At 41.5% G+C, this 19666-nt stretch overlaps 1 long non-coding RNA gene across 1 annotated transcript; it reads left to right on the top strand.

Annotated features, from left to right (window-relative positions):
• The first annotated feature begins 5467 nt into the window (after positions 1-5467).
• Positions 5468-18802, top strand: LOC120540990. Its single transcript, XR_005635919.1, has 3 exons — positions 5468-5541; positions 5682-5800; positions 17677-18802. It is a non-coding gene; the product is annotated as an uncharacterized LOC120540990 (long non-coding RNA).
• Positions 18803-19666: the final 864 nt, after the last annotated feature.

The following is a 19666-nucleotide window of genomic DNA, read 5'->3' on the forward strand; positions in this document are numbered from 1 at the left end:
ACGCCTGGACAAACTGGTGAGGAAGGCAGGCTCTATTGTAGGCACGGAGCTGGACAGTTTGACATCTGTGGCAGAAGAGGGCGCTGAGCAGACACATGTCAGTCATGGAGAATCCACGGAACAGGATCACCTCCAGACAGAGGAGCAGCTTCAGTGACAGACTGAGGAGATCGTTCCTCCTCCACACTATGCGACTCTTCAATTCCACCCAGGGGGGTAAACGTTAACATGATACAAGTTATTATTGTCTGTTATACCTGCATTGTTATCACTCTTTAATTTAATATTGTTCTTTATCAGTATGCTGCTGCTGGAGTATGTGAAGATCCCCTTTAGATTAATAAAATATCTATCTATCTATCTATCTATCTATCTATCTATCTATCTATCTATCTATCTATCTAATGGGTTAAGAAGGGTAAAACTTTTCCTCAAACTTCTAAAAAATCGTTGTCATAATATAAGCATGCAGTGTGTCTTTATGCTATTTAGAGGTCCCTAACCATGAATATATTTTTGCTATTGATTCCTTACCGGTGGTCCTATTCCTCTAAGAGGAACCGGAAGGTTCAAAATGACAAAAGTCAAACATATGTATGTAGGGTGTTGTTTTACATTTATTTATCCAAAGCGACTTACAACTTTTGAGATACAATTGATTACATTTCTTTTTCTTTTTCCAACTGGAGTACAGGCAGTTGAAGTGAATAACTCAGGGTCACACCATGTCAGGATTTGCGGTCCAAAGCCTTAACCACTGTGCCACTGCCTGCTTATATTTTAGTCTGTTTTAGACCAATATTGGAGACTACTTCAAGGTCGGTGATTACAAATATGATGTTATTTTTGACTTTTGATCATTTACTATAGACATCTATCAGAGGGTGAAAAATGACACATTTATGTTACAGTGGAGAGAATTTAGACTTTAAACATTTAAATTGAAGCACACATAAACATCTGATGCAATTATTCTTGTTTATTATGTACTTCTACCTCATGAAGTAAATCACTACATCCATCCATCCATTATCCAACCTGCTATATCCTAAGGGTCACGGGGGTCTGCTGGAGCCAATCCCAGGGTGCAAGGCAGGAAACAAACCCCAAGGCAGGGGGCCAGCACACCACAGGGCACACACACACCAAGGGACAATTTAGGATCGCCAATGCACTTAACCTGCATGTCTGGGCTGTGGGTGGAAACCCACGCAGACACGGGAAGAACATGCAAACTCCACGCAGGGTGGACCCGGGAAGCGAATCCAGGTCTCCTTACTGCGAGGCAGCAGCGCTACCACTGCGCCACCGTGCCACCCTAAATTACTATATTTCTCGTGAAAACCACAAATTAGGGCGCCTTACACTAATTCAGACTTTATTTTTATTTTTCACAGCTGTCCTAAAGACTAAAAATTACAGAAACCTATTGAAAGTGTAGCAACCACAATCTAAATTTTAAATCGCATCACTAGGACAGCATTTTTTCACTTAAGAAACATAGCAAAAGTTGGACCTCTTATATCATTGAATGATGCTGAGAAATGAGTTCAAGCGTTTGTTTTCAGTCGACTAGATTACTGTAATGCACTCCTCTCAGGACCACCCAAAAAAATACATAAATCATTTGCAACGAGTGCAGAATGGAGCTGCTACAATCTTAACTCGGAAACGAAAATCCGAGCACATCTCTCCAGTTTTGATGTCACTACACTGGTTACCTGTGTCATTCAGGATTGACTTTAAAATACTGCTTATGGTTTATAAAGCCTTAAATAATCTCACTCCGTCTTATATATCGGAGTGTCTGACACCTTATATTCCAAATCGTAACCTTAGATCTTCAAATGAGGGTCTGCTTAGAATTCCAAAAGCTAAATTTAAAAGAAGTGGTGAGGCGGGCGGGCGGCCTTCTGCTGTTATGCACCTAAAATCTGGAATAGCCTGCCAATAGGAATTCACCAGGCTGATACAGTAGAGCACTTTAAAACACTGCTGAAAACACATTACTGTAACATGGCCTTCTCATAACTTCACCTTCATTTAATCCTGATACTCTGTGTATTCAATTCATCATAACAACTATTCATGGTGGCTCTAAAATCTGTACTGACCCCTACTCTCTCTTCTGTTTCCTTTTCCGGTGTCCTTTTGGTGGTGGCTTGCGCCACTGTTGTGTTATGGGTCCACAGCTCGCTGAGCAAAGGCCATTTTTTAAATAAATAATCACTGCGCTCGCGGCTTAGCGAGGGGGCGTTGGGCCATAGCAAGCCACGGGGCGATCTGCGGTGCGGGCGTTTCTCACCGAGTGCACAGGTGAGGGACTGCCCACATCCGTGATTGTTCCCGTGGCTAATGTGCTGCAGCTGCTATGGCCCCTCACAATATAAAAGAAGCGCAAGTCGGTTGTAAGAAAAAGAAAGAACGAGAGATCAAAAAAGATCGATGAAAATGAAAAACGAAACGAAAAGGCCGGAGGTTACAGGGAGCGAGGAAGCAAGTCAGTGAGAGAAAAACAAGGAACGTGTGGGCAAGCGAATGAGCGCCCGTGGGCAGCTGCGAGGAAGCTGGGTGTTAGGCCGGCACCCAGGCGTTGGAGTTGGAAGTTGCTCCCGCTGAGCGAGCAAGTAGCGGGAGTGACCAGGGAAAGGCGACTGGCCGCAGAAGGCCGGAAAGGCACTTCAAATCATTTGCATGATAGAAAGGGAAAGAAAATCTAGGATATGAGAATGACCTGACATAGCAGAGTTCATTTAATTTCATAGCTTGTTAGTGCTTTATTGGCAAGAATTGCTTTCTAATTAGGCAACCAGGTCAGAACAAAAACCTGCAGCCACTGCGGCTCTCCAGGACTGGGATTGAGGACCCCTGGTTTAGAACCCTACTTTGAAAATAGGTATATGTTTGTGGTTTAATAGCATGATTGTTTCAAATGGAAGAAACTCGTACAGAATAAGATGCAGGAAACACGAAAACAGTCGCATTTCCATTATTGAAGTCTATCTGGCTTCTGGGGGGCTCTGGTTTTCCAGGTTGCCCCCAGAAAAATCTGGTCACTGTAGTCATATCCATCGACGGTGTTGGGTTCAAGGGCTCCTGAACAGCGATGGGAGCGTGGAGCAGAACCCGCGTCGTCACAGCCACCACCATCTACTCAAAGCACCGTGATGTTCCAACAATGATGGATGGATTAAAAGCCAAGAAGTCTGTTTGACCATCAACATCAAGTGACTCCGTGAGACCCCTAACTACAAAGAGGACTGTTTCATTTATGTTAGGTAGAATGCCCAGAGGGGACTGGGTGGTCCCGTTGCCTGGAACCCCTGCAGATTTTATTTTATTTCTCCAGTCGTCTGGAGTTTTTTTCTGTCCACCCTGGCCATCGGACCTCACTCCTTTTCTATGTTAACTAATGTTGTCTTATTTTAATTTCTTATTTTGTCTTTTATTTTTCTTTTCTTCATTATGTAAAGCACTTTGAGCTACTTTTTGTATGAAAATGTGCTATAGAAATAAGTGTTGTTTGCGTTGTGTAAAAATCTGACACCCTTTTCCTTGTTGTATAGTAATGCCATGAGCCGCTTGTGTGTTCTCCATTTTTCACTTACAGTGGTGTGAAAAACTATTTGCCCCCTTCCTGATTTCTTATTCTTTTGCATGTTTGTCACACAAAATGTTTCTGATCATCAAACACATTTAACCATTAGTCAAATATAACACAAGTAAACACAAAATGCAGTTTTTAAATGATGGATTTTATTATTTAGGGAGAAAAAAAATCCAAACCTACATGGCCCTGTGTGAAAAAGTAATTGCCCCCTTGTTAAAAAATCACCTAACTGTGATTTATCACACCTGAATTCAATTTCCTGATTACTGCCACACGTGTTTCAATCAAGAAATCACTTCAATAGGAGCTGCCTGACACAGAGAAGTAGACCAAAAGCACCTCAAAAGCTAGACATCATGCCAAGATCCAAAGAAATTCAGGAACAAATGAGAACAGAAGTAATTGAGATCTATCAGTCTGGTAAAGGTTATAAAGCCATTTCTAAAGCTTTGGGACTCCAGCGAACCACAGTGAGAGCCATTATCCACAAATGGCAAAAACATGGAACAGTGGTGAACCTTCCCAGGAGTGGCCGGCCGACCAAAATTACCCCAAGAGCGCAGAGACGACTCATCCGAGAGGTCACAAGACACCCCAGGACAACGTCTAAAGAACTGCAGGCCTCACTTGCCTCAATTAAGGTCAGAGTTCACGACTCCACCATAAGAAAGAGACTGGGCAAAAACGGCCTGCATGGCAGATTTCAAGACGCAAACCACTGCTAAGCAAAAGAACATTAGGGCTCGTCTCAATTTTGCTAAGAAACATCTCAATGATTGCCAAGACTTTTGGGAAAATACCTTGTGGACTGATGAGACAAAAGTTGAACTATTAGGAAGGCAAATGTCCCGTTACATCTGGCGTAAAAGGAACACAGCATTTCAGAAAAAGAACATCATACCAACAGTAAAATATGGTGGTGGTAGTGTGATGGTCTGGGGTTGTTTTGCTGTTTCAGGACCTGGAAGGCTTGCTGTGATAGATGGAACCATGAATTCTACTGTCTACCAAAAAATCCTGAAGGAGAATGTCCGGCCATCTGTTCGTCAACTCAAGCTGAAGCGATCTTGCGTGCTGCAACAGGACAACGACCCAAAACACACCAGCAAATCCACCTCTGAATGGCTGAAGAAAAACAAAATGAAGACTTTGGAGTGGCCTAGTCAAAGTCCTGACCTGAATCCAATTGAGATGCTATGGCATGACCTTAAAAAGGCGGTTCATGATAGAAAACCCTCAAATAAAGCTGAATTACAACAATTCTGCAAAGATGAGTGGGCCAAAATTCCTCCAGAGCGTGTAAAAGACTCATTGCAAGTTATCGCAAACGCTTGATTGCAGTTATTGCTGCTAAGGGTGGCCCAACCAGTTATTAGGTTCAGGGGGCAATTACTTTTTCACAGAGGGCCATGTAGGTTTGGATTTTTTTTCTCCCTAAATAATAAAACCATCATTTAAAACTGCATTTTGTGTTTACTTGTGTTATATTTGACTAATGGTTAAATGTGTTTGATGATCAGAAACATTTTGTGTGACAAACATGCAAAAGAATAAGAAATCAGGAAGGGGGCAAATAGTTTTTCACACCACTGTAGCTGATAATCTGCATGTTGCTGCAAAGGATCATGGAACTTAAAAATACCGCGGTCCCTTCTGTAAAAAGCGCTTGCCTCTCACGGGATTGGTGGTGCACCGGAATATCACCCTTGCCTTGGCGACTGGCAAGCCCACTTGGCAGATCCTCATAGCCTTTTCAGGCTGAGTGCCACCGAACAACGCGGTCACTCACAAGACCACCAGGCGCCTGGATGCACTTTAAAGGATTAAAGCACCCAGCTGAGAGAGGAGAGTCTATTACTGGCCTGGTCTAATCTGGCATGCAGCCATTGCATCCATCACCCGGAAAATATGACTGAGTGTTAAGAAGTGAAGTTAAGTAAAAGCTAAGTTTCTTCTTTAATATTTGATTCAACTTTAGTTTCTAGTCTTCACTTAGCTATCGTCCTTATGGAGTTTGCAGGCTCTGCTTGTGTTGGACGTACAAGTGGTTCCATTTCTTTTGTCTTTGCAGTTTCAGCTCAGACAAGTGGAATGACTTGCTCTTAGTGACACAGCGTCAGCAGCAGGATCTGCACCGACAACCTCGGGGCTTGAAGTCCACAGCCTTAACAACTACAGTATTTGGAACAAGTACGTTTGACGTCCTATTTGTACTGATTTTATACTCGCCAGATAATAATATAATTTTACTGCCGTATGCAATATGAGTCTGCCAAGAACATGAAAATGAAACGCCAAGTCCTTTGCTGTCGACAATAAGAGGTTTACACCTGAATTACAGATGTAACACTGCATGTAATGGGACGGATGCTGATTTTTCCAATGGGAAAAAAGATGAATTAGTGTAAGCTGCCCTAATTAAGCAAGCTTGTAAGAAATATAATGATTTAATTCATAAGGTAGGAAGGAGTACGTAACAAACATGAATAGTCGCATTACATATTTGAAATATTCAAATGGGTGCTTCAGTTTTAATGTTGGAAGTGTAAATATTCTCTACCCTCTGATAGAAATTAGTAGACAGAAGGCTAGAGCCTAGTGATGGATCAGAAATAATATCACCCACCTGGGAAATAGTCTAAAAGCGATACCCACCATTTTTATATATGAAACTCGCCCGCCCACCCAAACTGCGCTACGCTCTGGCCACGTCGCGTCTCCGCTGCTCGCTTAATGAAGAGGGGGCTGAATGCACTCCAGGGAGAGGCGGTCGCTCCTCCGACAGCCCCTCTTAAATGGTGATACATTGGGAAACACATACAGTTTTGTTCTGCGGTGGGTTGGCACCCTGCCCGGGATCGGTTCCTGCCTTGTGCCCTGTGTTGGTTGGTTTTGGCTCCAGCAGACCCCCCCGTGACCCTGTGTTCGGATTCAGCGGGTTGGAAAATGGATGGATACAGTTTTGGTTTTTTTTTTTTACCTCCTCTTTGCTCGATCAGCTGCTGGATTGCTGCTGCTGTGCCTCGTGATCTGCATTTTGCACGGCGCACTTCTGTCATATCACCTATGTCCATATATTCAGTTTCTTTTTCGATTTTACCTTTCCATCAATATCGCGTTGAATTTTGATTCCGTGTTTGGACTTACATCGTGGCAGCACAACGTTATAACTGCCCGTGAGTGAATATCATTTCTATCTCTCTACAAGAAATGTGTCTGACAATAAACACGCAGGACTTCTCCAAATCTCTTCGCGTAAGCTCTTGTCTCGCAGGGGATACATTGCTTGGCACAAAGACTCGTCTCGCGTGACGTGAAAGTGTCTCCGAGACAATCACACCTCACCTCCTTCCAAGATTTTTTTTTTTATAATAGAGAGATGATTTGTCATTTTGTAACCTTCTGAGAGTTGATCATAGAGGGCTAGGACCACCAGTAAAGACTCCATCCATCCATTATCCAACCCGCTATATCCTAACTACAGGGTCATGGGGGTCTACTGAAGCCAAACCCAGCCAGCACAGGGCGCAAGGCAGGAAACAAAGCCCGGGCAGGGCGCCAACCCACCACAGGGCACACACCAAGCACACACACTAGGGACAATTCAGAATCGCCAGTGCACCTAACCTGCATGTCTTTGGACTGTGGGAGGAAACCCACGCAGACATGAGGAGAACATGCAAACTCCACGCAGGGAGGACCCACCAGTAAAGACTCAAATATCAAAAATATTATATTATTGATCAGCAACCTCAAAACAGCATAAAAATGACACTCCATATGCTTACATTAGCAATCCTAATTGTTAGAAGGTTTGTGAAAAGGAGTAACTTTGACCCCTCGTATCACATTAGATAGATAGATAGATAGATAGATAGATAGATAGATAGATAGATAGATAGATAGATAGATATGAAAGGCATTATATAATAGACTAGCAAAATACCCGCGCTTCGCAGCGGAGAAGTAGTGTGTTAAACATTTTGAAAATAACGTAACATGATTGTCAATGTTATTGTTTTGTCACTGTTGTGAGTGATGAGTGTTGTTGTCATATATATATATTTATTTACACACACACACAAACATATATATATACATATCTATACATATACACATATATACATATATATAAACATCTACATATATACACATACATATACACACACACATAAATACATACACACATACATACATACACACACATATATATACACACAAATACATATATATATATACATACACACACACATATATAAACATATATATACATATACATACATATCTACATATATACACACACAGCTATTTCGTATCAGTGCAATACGCTGTTTGTTAAAACGGATGACACCCGCTCTTACGTGCAAGTCTGCGTGGATATTATGAACTATCGTATTTGTTCAAGTTCTATTTAAATTTTAAATAGAAGGAATTTTTATTTAGTCGACAGAAATATCTTTGGTAGGAATGGTAAAAACAGACAGGAATATTATTCCTGAATAAATCAACTCAAACCTTAAACAACTTATAATATTTTGCTCTCCATAAAATATATCCTGTCTAAATTATACAAGTTAGAAATAAAGTAAACATTAAAAGAACAAACATTCAAATTTCTTTACTCTTATGTAATTTTATATTTTATAAAAATAAACTTAGATTTTAAATATCCCAAAAGATTTTGCTCTCCATAAAAATATATCCTGTCAAAATTATACAAATTCAAATATGAACATGCTGCATAACAAAACCTGGAAATATAAATAAAATGTGTTCCTTTCAGCAATAACAAATCAAATCATTCAGTTGTCTTTGCTCATATGTCATTTTAGAGCTGGACGCCTGGCATCTTTTTTGGCACAGGTTCGTTTCTGTTTGGTGTGAGGTTCTGTGTTGTGGAGATTCTCAGGATGGATTGCAGGTGCTCATCAGTGAGGCGACTCCTGTGTGCTGTTTTGTTAGTCTTTATCACTGAGAAGAGCTTCTCACACAGATATGTGCTACCAAACATGCACAAGGTTCGAGCCGCATGTAGACGGACTTTTTTTGTTCTTCAAAGTCACCAAAGCGCCGTGCAAACTCAGTGCGCTCAGTTTATCAGCAAAGTGCGTATTTGGGAACACCGTAGTGACGACTTGGTTTAACATTACTTGGTAACAGGGAAAGTGGGGCAAGTGGTTGTGTCTCCCATAAAAGCAGCTCAATTGAAATCACTTTGTGATTGTGCACGGGTAAAACGTCCGCTGAAGTGTCAGATTCTTATTTAATTCTTCTGCTTTCTGTATCTTCTGCATTGCATTCAGGTCTTTCAGGTTACCCTGATGTTTTGTTTTATAGTGCCGTCTTAGATTAAATTCTGTAATTACAGCCACATTAGCTCCACAAATGAGACACACGGGTTCAGTAAACATATACTCAGCCTCCCATCGGTTTTAAAGGCTCTATTTTCAGAATCAACTTTTCTCTTCAGCATCGTGTGAGCTAGCTTCGCAATAACTTGCAGCATCTTAAGGTAGACTTGATTAACGCGGTAACTGTTCGGCAAGGCAGCTGAAGCGCTGCATTATGGGATCTGTAGTTTATTGTGTTACCAGCGCTTCATATACCGGGCTTTAATAACAATAATACAGTATATAAAATGATCTCGGGCGGATATAATTACACGCCGGGCGGATGTGGCCCGACCCTTGAGTTTGACACATATGGACTAAATAGAACTTGAAAAGATATATTTTTCAAATGTGATCGCGCAATTCAGATAGAGTTGACGCGCACTACAGCCTGCATGCCTCAATAAGTCATCCTCCCCTCGCCCTTACTTTTTTACCGTTCATCTAATGAATACACTGAGTATGGCTTTACCAAAACAATCATTGATGGCGAATAAAGTATCCATTATTCGAGTATGTAGATCGGGTTATATATATATACATATATATATATATACCGCGTATCGCAGCGAGAAGTAGTGTGTTAAAAAGCTAGAAAAGAAAAGGGAACATTTTAAAAATAACGTAACATGACTGTCAATATACAGTATTTGTTTTGTGAGTGTTACTGAGTGTTGCTGTCATCAAGGATTTGATTATCATTATTTCTTTCAATCAGGTTCGTATTTGTAGGATGTGTTGTGTTCAAGTTACATTCCGTGTTTGTCAATCGTTGTAAAGATGACAGGTTTCATTCATCGATTCGTTTCTTACTGCATCAATAAACAGCTCGTCTTCTTCTTTATCTGAGACCTGACACACTGCATGCACGGGTTTTTACACTGTCTTCCTTTAGCGGGACATTGACTTTTCCAACGTGTGCTTTGTTTCCGCAGTAGTTGGATTTATGAATATGCTTGTATGTATGAGACGCTTCATATTTTTGCTGCCTTTTCAATTGTGTAATTCGGTTTTGTTCAGCTCTTTGGAACTGTTGCTTTTATCTGTGCACTCGTCAGTTCCGTGAGCCACTCGGTGTACATGCATCGAAGGTTCCCAGCTGTGCTGGTGCCATCTCGTGCTATGTCCATGGCTGTATTTAATGTTACCTTAGTCCTGGCACTTAAAACTTTCTCTCGCAGTTTCGCTGAGTTTGTGTCAAACACCACCCTGACCATCTCATCTTCCTCTCCATAAGCACAGTCCTTCACCCGTGAATATTTAGTGGCAGTTTGCTATTGGATTGCCGCTGACGGACGGCCTTATATGGGCAGGCACTAAATTACAAACGCCAGCGCAGCCTGTCTATGAACTTAATTTAAAGTGTAGGTTTACATCGTGCTTTGTTTCAGTAGCAGAACTCATGAATATGGTTGTATATGTCACTCGCTTCGCTTCTTATTGTTTCGCTGCCTTCTCAATTATATAATGCATGTTTTCTTCAGCGCTTTTTGAGGTCTTCCTGGTTTTCTATGTACTGCGTGATTATGTGAGAGGCGTGATGATGTCACACGAAACTCCGCCCCACGGCATTGAAGCTCATCTCCATTACAGTAAATGGGGAAAAACTGCTTCCAGTTATGACCATTACGCGTAGAATTTCGATATAAAACCTGCCCAACTTTTGTAAGGAAGCTGTAAGGAATGAACCTGCCAAATTTCAGCCTTCCACCCACACGGGAAGTTGGAGAATTAGTGATGAGTGAGTGAGTGAGTGAGTGAGGGCTTTGCCTTTTATTAGTATAGATAGATAGATAGATAGATAGATAGATAGATTGATAGATAGATACTTTATTAATCCCAAGGGGAATTCACATACTCCAGCAGCAGCATACTGATAAAGAACAATATTAAATTAAAAAGTGATAACAATGCAGGTATAACAGACAATAACTTTGAATAATGTTAACGTTTACCCCCTGGTGGAACTGAAGAGTCGCATAGTGTGGGATCTCCTCAGTCTGTCAGTGGAGCAGGACGGTGACAGCCGTCTGTCGCTGAAGCTGCTCCTCTGTCTGGAGATGATCCTGTTCAGTGGATGCAGTGGATTCTCCATGATTGACAGGAGTCTGCTCAGCGCCCGTCGCTCTGTCACGGATGTCAAACTGTCCAGCTCTGGGCCTACAATAGAGCCTGCCTTCCTCACCAGTCTGCCCAGACATGAGGCGTCCCTCTTCTTTATGCTGCCTCCCCAGCACACCACCACGTAGAAGAGGGCGCTCGCCACAACCGTCTGGTAGAACATCTGCAGCATCTTATTGCAGATGTTGAAGGTCGCCAGCATTATTAGAGGGTGAACTTCTGAGTCCTGATCATTTTTACTGAAGACACCTATTTCTTCTTTTTTATAAGGGTGTAATTTTCTGTAGAAAATATGGTCCAAATATTGCCTCATTTTTTTTTTTTTCTGGTATACAGTATCAAAAATAGGGGCAAACCCCACAAAGCTCAACATCTTGCATAACTAGACATCAGGACATGTTTAACATTGGTCTTCTCGTATGTGGCGGAACAAAAACTGAAGTAATTTCCAAGCACTCATGACTTATTCCTATAAACACGTTAAATTTAATGACAGCTTGGAAGCCAAGAAATAGACAAGAATGGTATGCAGCGATGGAAGATTTTCAAATTAATACTTGACCGGAAGTTAAAATTAGACTCCTGTCATTCTTGCTGCACACTCCATCCAGTACAGTACAGTAGGTGGCAGGATTGCACCTTTAATTTGGATCCTGGAAGCCAAAGAACATCAAGAAGAGTAACCTTTACTCTGGGACTCGTACACAGAACATTCAATACATATGATAAATAATAACAGTTTAAGAAAATTCATAAATCAAATCCAGTTCACAAGCAGATGTTGTTTGTGATCTTGATAATGTGATGTTTGATGCTGTGGTATTTGCTGTAAGATACTGTTTCTTGCCTTGTGGTAATGGGTGTGGTTATTGTGTTACATTGCAAGCTTCACTTTGGCAGCCTATTTAGGTGCACAGCTCTTACTTCTTTGGGTTATTCTTACTGATGCTCTCCCAGTGGACAGAAAGACCAAGCGTTACCGTACTACAAAGTGATGCCTAACACTTACAGTTCATATTAATTTACTCATTTCCACAAACCTCTCAGAAATGTGATGTGCTCTTGTGACTTTTACTGTATTTGTGGTTTCCAGCCAGAAGGAATACAGTATGTAGAAGGTTATTGTTCCAGCTCTACAACTCTTAAGTTATTGCATGCTGAAAAGTATTGCAGTGTTTGACAGTGTAAAAGCACACATTTTTATTTAAAGGAATGCTCCACTCAAAAAATGATAGATATTTTTTATTATATGTTATTTACCCCAAGTGGTTTATTAGTGGTGGCCAAAAATTTTTTTTGCCGACTAATGTTTTCATGGAGAAAGGACATAAAAAGATTCTGACAGAACAGGGCCTAACAGTTACCAGTGCTGGACAACAGCAAAACGTCCATGGAGAAAATCTTGCGCTACTCCTGTTTTATAATCCACGCGTCAAGTCAACCAGGTGTATGCTCACAATGAGCAAAAAGCAAGTATTTGTTAAAATGAAAGTAGTGCACAAACAGGATGCCCCTTCTCACATGGTCATGCTTTTGAAGGGAAAACCTGCCTCTCTACCACATTCATTGGTCCCATCTTCAATTCAAAAGCGTGACCCTGAGTGAAGGGGTCGAGAGTGTGTCCCATAACTGTGTCCATCCATCCATCCTTTATCCAACCCGCTATATCCTAACTACAAGGTCACGGGGGTCTGCAGGAGCCAATCCCAGACAACACAGGGCGCAAGGCAGGGTGCCATAACTGTGTCAGCATCCTTAATCAGCTTATTGATTCGGCGGGCTTCTCTTGAAGTGGCCTGACCGGCCCAGCACTGAGTTCTAGAACATGTAAAGGACGTCCCTACCCCACTAAATGAAAGCAGTCTCCTAGGAGAGAAGAGTTTGATCTGCCCTTTCCTCTGTAGTTCCTATGTCTTACAAGAGCAGTCCAGCTTGTCATTGATGTGGACTCCCAAATAATTGTAGCAGTGCATCACTTCCACTCCCAATGCCTGAATGGTGACCATGCATAGAGACAGTTCAGTGTGGTAAACATCAATATTGAGTATTGCGGTTTTACTGATGTTAAGTTACATCTTCTTCTACTTCTTCTTTCGGCTGTTCCCATTAGGTGTTGCCACAGCAGATCATCTTCTTCGATATCTTTCTGTTCTCTGCATCTTGTTCTGTTACACCCATCACCTGCATGTTCTCTCTCATCACATCCATTAACCTTCTCTTTGGCCTTCCTCTTCTCCTCTTTCCTGACAGCTCTATCCTTAACATCCTTCTCCCAATATACCCCTCATCTCTCCTCTGCGCATGTCCAAACCAACACAATCTCGCCTCTCTGACTTTGTCTCTCAACCGTTCAACCTGAGCTGACCCTCTAATGTCCTCATTTCTAATCCTATCCATCCTCGTCACACCCAATGCAAATCTTAGCATCTTTAACTCTGCCACCTTCACCTCTGTCTCCTGCTTTCTGGTCAATGCCACCGTCTCCAGCCCATATATCATAGCTGGTCTCACTACCGTCCTGTTGACCTTCCCTTTCACTCTTCCTGATACTTGTCTGTCATAAATCACTCCTGACACTCTTCACCCACTCCACCCTGCCTGCACTCTCTTCTTCACTTTTCTTCCACAATCCCCATTACTCTGTACTGTTGATCCCAAGTATTTAAACTCATCCACCTTCACCAGCTCTACTCCCTCATCCTCACCACTCCACTGACCTCCCTCTCATTTACACGTATTCTGTCTTGGTGGTCCTACTGACCTTCATTCCTCTCCTCTCATATCTCCACCTCTCCAGGGTCTCCTCCACCTACTCCCAACTATCGCTACAGATCACAATGTCATCAGCAAACATCACAGTCCATGGGGACGCCTGTCTAATCTTGTCTGTCAACCTGTTCATCACCACTGCAAATAAGAAAGGGCTCAGAGCCGATCCCTGATGTAATCTCACCTTTGTCACTCCTACCACAGACCTCACCACTGTCACACTTCCCTCGTACATATCCTGTACCACTCTGCCACTCCCGACTTCCTCATACATTACCACAGCTCCTCTCTCCTTACCCTGTCATATGCTTTCTCCAGGTCCACAAAGATGCAATGCAACTCCTTCTGGCCTTCTCTATACTTCTCCATCAACACCCTCAGAGCAAACATTGCATCTGTGGTGCTCTTTCTTGGCATGAAACCACACTGCTGCTCACTAATCATCACCTCACTTCTTAACCGAGCTTCCACTACTCTTTCCCATAACTTCATGCTGTGGCTCATCAATTTTATTCCCCTGAAGTTACTGAAGTCCTGCACATCCCCCTTATTGTTAAATATTGGCACCAGTACGCTTCTTCTCCTCTCACTTTCCAAGATTCGATTAAACAATCTGGTTAAAATCACCACTGCCATCTCTCTTAAACAACTCCATGCTTCCATAGGTATGTCATCTGGACCAATGGCCTTTCCATTTTTCATCCTCTTCATAGCTGTCCTTACTTCCTCCTTGGTAATCTGTTGCACTTTCTGATTCAGTATCTCCACATTATCCAACCTCTTCTCTCTCGTTCTATTCATTCATCAGCCTCTCAAAGTCCTCTTTCCATCTGCTCAACACACTCTCCTCACTTGTGAGTACGTTTCCATCTTTATCCTTTATCACCCTAACCTGCTGCACGTCTTTCCCAGCTCGGTCCCTCTGCCTAGCCCACTGGTCCTTTTCTCCCTCCTTACTGTCCAACCTCTCATACAACTCATCATATGCCTTTTCTTTAGCCTTCGCCACCTCTTTCTTCACCTTGCGTCTTATCTCCTTGTACTCTTGTCTACTTTCTGTATCTCTCTGACTATCCCACTTCTTCTTTGCCATCCTCTTCCTCTGTATACTCTCCTGTACTTCTCCATTGCAACACCAGGTTTCTTTTTCCTCCTTCCTCTGTCCAGATGTCACGCCAATCACCCTTCTTGCTGTCACCCTTACTACATCTGCTGTAGTTGCCCAGCTGTCTGCTAACTCTTCACTGCCACCCAGTGCCTGTCTCACCTCCTCCCTAAACTCAACCTTGCAGTCTTCCTTTTTCAACTTCCACCAATTGATCCTTGGCTCTGCCCTCACTCTCTTCCTCTTCTTGATCTCCAATGTCATCCTACAGACCACCATCCTATGCTGCTTAACTACACTTTCCCCTGCCACCACTTTGCAGTCTTCAGTCTCCTTCAGATCAGGTCTTCTGCATAGGATGTAATCCACCCGTGTGCGTCTTCCTCCACTCTTGTACGTCACCCTGTGTTCCTCCCTCTTCTTAAAATACGTATTCACCACAGCCATGTCCATCCTTTTGGCAAAATCCTCTATTCTCTGACCTTCTTCATTCCTCTCCTTGACACCATTACCTACCCATCACCTCCTCGTCTCCATTGTTCCTTTCACCGACATGCCCATTAAAATCCGCTCCAATCACCATTTTCTGTCCTTTGGGTACACTGTTCATCACTTCATCCAACTCACTCCAAAAATCTTCTTTCTCATCCATTGCACACCCAACTTGCGGTGCATATGCACTAACAACATTCATCATCACACCTCCAATTTCCAGCTTCATAATCATTACTCTGTCTGACACTCTTTTCACCTCCAGAATACTCTTGACATGCTGTTCCTTCAGAGTAACTCCTACTCCATTTCTCCTCCCATGATAGAACAATTTGAATCCATCTCCAATCCACCTGGCCTTACTCCCCTTCCATTTAGTCTCTTGCACGCACAATATATCAACCTTCCTTCTTTCCATCATATCTGCTAACTCTCTCCCCTTACCAGTCATACTGCCAACATTCAAAGTTCCTACCCTCTGTTCCACTCTCTTTACTTTCCTCCTCTCCTCCTACCTCAGGACACGTCTCCCACCTCTTCTTCTCCGGCCAACAGTAGCCCAATTTCCACCAGCACCCTGTTGGCTAAAAGTACTAGTGGGAGTCGTCGTTAACCCAGGGCTTGACTGATCCGCTATGGAAATTGATATTGTTGCCCGCATATTGATTTGGCAAAACTTTACACCGGATGCCCTTCCTGACGTAATCCTCCCCATTTATCCGGGCTTGGGACCGGCGCTGTTACAGTCAGTGTGTTTACATTCAATTTAATAACCTGGTTATTCATAGAGGAAACAAGGTTATTGGTCCTCAACAAATTGGGTTAACACCACATAGATTTCTCTGCAAGAAACCCGGTTATGAGGCCATGTAAACCCTTAACGGGGTTACAATGAAGGATTTTGTATTCTGCAAATGTGTGTTGACTGCGCAAGTATTAGTATCACACACACTTTCAGCAGCCCTAGGTAGAAGCATCCATAAGATAAATGTTCTGAGGTAAGTGCTCAGGTGATCACATTATTTCTTCCCCTGGTTGAAATAATCTATCCCAATATTTGAAAAATCTCCAAATTTATGTTGACGAGCGGAACATACACTATTAAACAAAAAGCACATTGCAAAGCACAATCTCAGGAGTAGTGTTGGGGTTAATGCATTAAAAGTACATTATGTAGTCTGCTTACTTTTTAAAGTAACAAGTAACCGAATGCAGTACTTATTTTATTGAAGTAAAAATACGAACCTGTGTTATTACCACACCAGCATCACTGTCTGTAAGGCAAGAAGCACACATACTGGTACACCAATCCTTTGCAGGGCTCAATCGTACATCCAAGAAGAAAAGAGCATACTGCATGCAAACCAGTAACAGAAACCTATAAAGTGTCAGTTTATTTTCAATCCAGCTATTTGCTATTAATAGGATGAAAAAGTGTGACAGGGCGACACAGTGGTCAGTTTTCATACAGCAAGCTTTCAGTGGCTCAGATCAAGGATGTATAAAGAGGATGAATGGTATTTATTTCATAGCAAACGAAGGACTAAATTTATAAAACACAAGAAAATGACCACAGGCTTCATACTTGTTTTCAGGTTTAACTCTTTTCTTGCACACTTTAAGGACATCATAGCGTTTTGCCAAAGGAAGACTCCAGAAGCGTACCTGCACATGTAAATGGAGGTTCTTAAGAAACCAGGTATCTGCTTTAACTAGGTTACTCCCCTTATCCTGGTTTTGTGTGTTCATTTAAACGCTCTTGAGTGACACTTACTTAGCAGTTCACTTTAATGTCCCGCCTTGTGTGTCTTCTGAAAAAAGGGAATGCAAATGGTTCTGGTGTACACACCTTTCATGCAGTTACTGTATCTTCATTCATATCAGTGTGACTTTACACTGTTTGCTCTGTTTGGGTGGAGATGTTCCCTAAAGAAATCTACTGATTTGCAGACTTTGCACATTTGATCATATCAACATAATTGTGCTTGCTCTTAGTTTGTATGATTCATATTGTACATTAGGAGGGCAGATGCCATTGTGTTTAATTTAAAGTTACTTCTGTAACTTTAGCTCCTTCAATTTGGTCCATATGCTGAAAGTTGCCCACACCCTCTGTGCTTTAAAGAAGAAGTACTTTATGTGCACCTGCTCATATATTTTTTTTTTTATTTTCTCTCTTTTACTTAAAGGGTTATGAAGAGCCAGAACCTATGGAAACAGAAGATATAAGCGAACCCTGGATGGCATGCTAATCCAACACAAACACCTGGTCAATTTAAAATTTTAAGTAAACATAAACCTGCATGTCACCAGGATGTGGGAGGAAGCCAGGGTACTGAATAGAAAAATCACATGCAGAGGACAGTATGATCAAACATTTGAACAGCACTAAACTTCAAACCACTCAGTCTTGAGTATAGAGCAATTCTGATACACACACACACACACACACATAGCGATTGACTGGAGTCCTACCTAGGGTTTGCTCCTGACTGGCTTCCTATGTTAGTTGGGATAGGTTATATACTGTGTAATATGCAAAGTTGACTGACTGCACTTACTCATCAACAAAACACTATTTCTCATTTAGTTCAAAAGCTAAGAACATTGATACATATCAATATTTAGGGGGAAAAAAGCCTATAATAGAAATAAATACCACAAAAGCTCAAATATACTCTGATTGAAATTCAGTAACATTACAAGAGAAGAAAATTAGCTGACTTTTTTATTTGTTGATATGTATTAAGTTAACTTATATGTTCTGTGCAGCACTAATAGGAGGCTTGATGCAAATGAAGGATGCAGCAGAACCAACTGACAGCAGCACTAGCCAATAAGGTGGATGTAAGAAACACTGAAGTAGAGGCAGGAAAAACAGTCTTAATCACATTTGCCCTGTACAGTGAGGTATGAAATAGAAAAGAGAAAGTTCAGCAAAGCTCTAAAGTTAGCAAGCACTATAAAATGTGAGTGCTGATGCTAGGCATTGTGGCTATGATTGTAGATGTTGCTTCACCAGAAGCAAAACAGCAGAAATTGAGAAGCAGAGACAGAAGTAGTGTCCTTGAATCCAAGAAAAATGGGGGGCAGATGGTATGTGTTTAAACTTGACAGGTCCCCCTCAAGATACTCCATTGTAATACACATTTGCACCTATGGACCCCCACCCTGTCCTCCAAAACTATTTACATTTACAAGCATATCTGCTTACTTTGAACAGTGATGCACCCCAGAACGTGTTACATATACATTCACATCTATGGACTTTAAACAGGGACCCCTGATCATCTAAGAAATCTCCAAAACATAGTACCGGCAGTTGTTTTCTTCCACTTCAAGAACTAGAAAAAAAAAAACATCAAATAATTATAATACTGTATCTCAAAATTCACATTATTCTTACTGATTGCCCATTTCAATTCAAAAGAATACACTTTCTTGTAAAAGTGTATTTTGCAGTGACCATCAACACAAGCCAAGTCACTAGGAAAAGAAGAGATCGATCTAATACAGGAATATTTAACTCATGTGCAATTGTATATAGCATGTTCAAGAGAAAGCAGATCCAATGACCTAATTATTACTACTTATGAATTTTTCCAAGGTGACTTACAACATTTGAGATGCAATCTGTTACATTTCATTTGTTTTTCCAATTGGAGCACAGACATGTGAAGTGACTTACCCATGGTCAAACAGTGCCAGCAGGAGGATTTGTAGTCTTAGGTCCAAAACCTTAAACATTATGCCATACTGCCTACCATTCATTTTTAGTCATTCATATGAGGCATACAAATATTGTATACAAAAAATAGTTATATTAAAGTATTACTTCTGATACCAGTGATTAACTGATGGCACTATAACTTAGGTCCAGTGTCTTCTGAAATTTCCTGAGAGAAGCCAGGTAACAAGGATAACACTTTTTATTGGTGCATTATCTCCCAAATTCTATTCTTCATCCATACAGAAAATAAAGTTTTGAAATATAAAGGCATACCTCTCAGGTTTGGTGGATGTTACAATATGTTTAAAGTTCAGCTCATCTGAATGCAAATTATTTGTCTTTGTCTTGAATTAATGGGATGGTTTCAGTTTTACAACATTGTATGAGTTTGCTAGTATGAAATCTCTTCCACTATATTACATGAAGAAAGATGTGACACATATTTAAGC

This window comes from Polypterus senegalus, chromosome 12 (genome assembly GCF_016835505.1).
Source record: "Polypterus senegalus isolate Bchr_013 chromosome 12, ASM1683550v1, whole genome shotgun sequence".
Taxonomy (NCBI): Eukaryota; Metazoa; Chordata; class Cladistia; order Polypteriformes; family Polypteridae; genus Polypterus; species Polypterus senegalus.